The sequence below is a fragment of the Octopus bimaculoides genome, chromosome 2, assembly GCF_001194135.2.
Source record: "Octopus bimaculoides isolate UCB-OBI-ISO-001 chromosome 2, ASM119413v2, whole genome shotgun sequence".
Taxonomy (NCBI): Eukaryota; Metazoa; Mollusca; class Cephalopoda; order Octopoda; family Octopodidae; genus Octopus; species Octopus bimaculoides.
In genome coordinates this window covers 138,045,896-138,049,297 of record NC_068982.1, presented here as the reverse complement: position 1 = coordinate 138,049,297, position 3,402 = coordinate 138,045,896, and positions in this window count along the sequence as shown.

Here is a 3,402-nt window from a genome sequence, read left to right as displayed (position 1 = left end):
AAATCTGAATTCATATGTAAATAGACCCAGAATAATTTTGACAATATTTATATATGACACTATTTTAGAAACCCCATCATGAAATTATTCTTGGCTATTTTACAGCTTGCTGATATAACAATTTGTTTATATTAATAAGCCAATTAGATAAAAAAAAAATTAAAAAATTGAAATTAAAATATATTCATTTTGCTGCTAGGATAATTCTATATTTAATTGATTTAACCAATTCCAGTAAATTTTTGAAAAACTATTCATATTTTTTTTCCTCAGTCATTTCAAGAAAGACAACTTTAAGTTGAAAGTCAAAAAAAAAAAAAAAATGGGATGGGACTTTGAAAAAAATTTCAAATTTGTATGTGAGTGTTTGTGTGTATATTCTTATGTGTGAATGCTCAAAAAGGCTCAAAAACAAAACTTAAAGAAAGAAAGCATCGGAAATGATAATATAAATTATTGACCATATTTATCATCATTTTGCTGGTTTGGTTATTTTTCAAATGGGGTGCTATCAGCAGTGTCTTAAGCATGTCATGGAGTTAGATTATAGATTTTTACCATTGATTTTGATTTCATACTCATTTAAACTAAGCAATGCCTCAAGAGAAGATATATAATATTCATGTTCCATTATATACTGCTAGGGGGTGGGCATGGCGCTCACTTCCGTTGTGTCTCTTGTACTACTCGTTTTCCCTTCTGTAGGACTATTTTCTTTGGGAAAAAAAAAATTATTATTTATGAATGAAAAGTCATGTTTTCAAATATATTCTGAATTTTAAGCATTAGCTTTGTATGTTGTTAGTGAAGGAAAGCTTTCTTTTTTTTCTTTTTCTCCGGCCTCAACATTTGAGTAAGAAAACAACATAAATGCTTCAGGTGAGATAAGTGTCTTCTAAAGTTTAGATAAATTAAGGTATATGTAATGAATTTATTATTATTATTATTATTATTATTAATATTAATTAGATGGCAAGCTGGCAGAGTCGTTAGCATGCTGGATGAAATGCCTAAAAATATTTTGCCCATTGCTATGTTCTGAGTTCAAGTTCTGCCAAGGTCGACTTTGCCTTTCATCCTTTCGGGGTCGATAAATTAACTACCAATGAAATACTGGGGCTGGTGTAATCAACTAGCTCCTCCTACAAAAAAAAAATTTTTTAGGCCTTGTGCCTATATAGTAGAAAGGATTATTATTATTATTATTAAGGCGGTGAGCTAGCCGAATCGTTAGCACACTGGACACATGTTTAACAGCATTTCATGTCTTTACACCATGAGTTCAAATGCTGCCGAGGTTGACTTTGCCTTTCATCCTTTCAGGGTTGATAAAATAAAGTACCAGTTGAGCACTCAGGTCGATGTAATCAACTTACCCTCTCCCCCCAAATTGCTGGCCTGGTGCCAAAATTTGAAACCCTTATTATATAATTCTGCCGAGGTCAACTTTGTCTTTCATCCTTTAGTGGGGGCAATAAATTAGGTTCCAGTCAAATACTGGGAGTCAGTGGAATCGACTAGTCCCTTCCCTCATTAATTTCAAGCCTTGTGTTTATGGTAGAAACGATTATTATTATTAGTTATTCTGGTAATTAGCTGGCAGAATTGTTAAAGCGTTAGACGAAATGCTTAACTGCATTTCCCCCAAGTTCTGATTTCAAATCCAGCTTTGCCTATCGTCCTTTTTTGAGGATCAATAAAATAAATACAAGTTGAGCAGTGGGGTTAATATAATTATCTAGCACTCTCCTCCAAAATTTCAGGCCCTGTGCCTATAGTAGAAACAAGTTATTACTACTACTATTATTATTATTAAGGTGGTGAGCTAGTAGAATTGTTAGCATGCCGGGCGAAATGCTTGGCGGTATTTCGTCTGCCTGTACGTTCCGAGTTCAAATTCCACTGAGGTTGACTTTGCCTTTCATCTTTTCGGGGTTGATAAATTAAGTACCAGTTGCATACTGGGGTTGATCTAATTGACTGGGCCCTCTCCCCCAAAATTTCGGGCCGTGTGCCTAGAGTAGGAAAGAATAAGTATTTGGAAGTGTATGCATAGCTTTACTGAGGAGGTCTAATAAGATCAAAACATGTCCAGAGTTGTCTCCTGTATTTGCCAGAATGAGAAAAATTTTCAAGATTGATGTAATGCTGTTTTCCATACTGCATAGATATTTCTAAATATGTCATCCTTTTGTGGCTCGATAAAATTAGTACCAGTTACGCACTGGTGTCGATCTAATCGACTTAATCCCTTCCCCCAAATTCGAGGCCTTGAGCTTCCAGTAGAAAGGATTATTATTATTATTATTATTATTATTATTATTAAGGTGGTGAATGGGCAGAATCGTTAGCATGTTCTGAATTCAAATTCTGCTGAGGTCAACTTTGCCTTTCATCCTTTTGGGGGTCGATAACCAAAGTACCAGTGAAACACCGAAGTTGATTTAATCAACTAGTCCCCTCCCCCGAAATTTCAGGCCTTGTGCCATTTGTAGAAAGGGTTAGTATTATTATTGTTATTATTGAGTGAGAGAGCAACGCACGACATAAAGGTGACTCTAGGGTACAAATATACAAATCCCTATATACCCATCATGCCTACACATCTGATAAGGGTACGCAAGGCACATGCATCTACCTATCTGGTGTCTTATCGTGATGGGCATATCGGGCCTTGTATATTTGTACCTTAGCCCCACTTATTATTATTATTATTATTATTATTATAATTTTGGCTGAATTGTTAAATTGCCAGAAAAAATGCTTTGCAAGTGGGGTTTTTTTTTTTTTTCTGGCTTTTTACATTCTGAGTTCAAATCCTGCCAAGGTTAACTTTGCCTTTCATCCTTTCAGGGGTTGATAAAATAAAGTACCAGTCAAATACTGGATTGATAGTATTGATTAACCACCTCTTCTCTCAAAACTGCTGGCTTTGTGCCGAAATTAGAAATCAATATTCATTTTGTATTCATTGAAAATTTCAATCAGTATCTATTTTTTTTTCTATACATTGATTAATCAAATGAATATTTTTTCTTGGTTATAATAGTAATATTTAAAATATGATTTTTCAATTAATTGTAATGTTTCTTTTTTTTTTTTAAGAAATAAGTTTCAAAAGAAATGAACTGTAATTTTTAATTGTCACAAATATTCTAATATTTTGTCTTACCAATTAAATATTTTTAGTTAATTATCTTGATGTGTATATTTTATGTGTGTGTTTGTGTATTTGTATGTCAGTATGTGTGTGTATGTATGTGCTTGTGTGTGTATAATATACATACATACATATATACATATATATATATAATGTTATTAGGGATAAAAATCCAAATTTACAGGTAAAAACTCAATTAAATTCAATTTATTAAAAATTAAAATTGCTTTTACTTATTAATT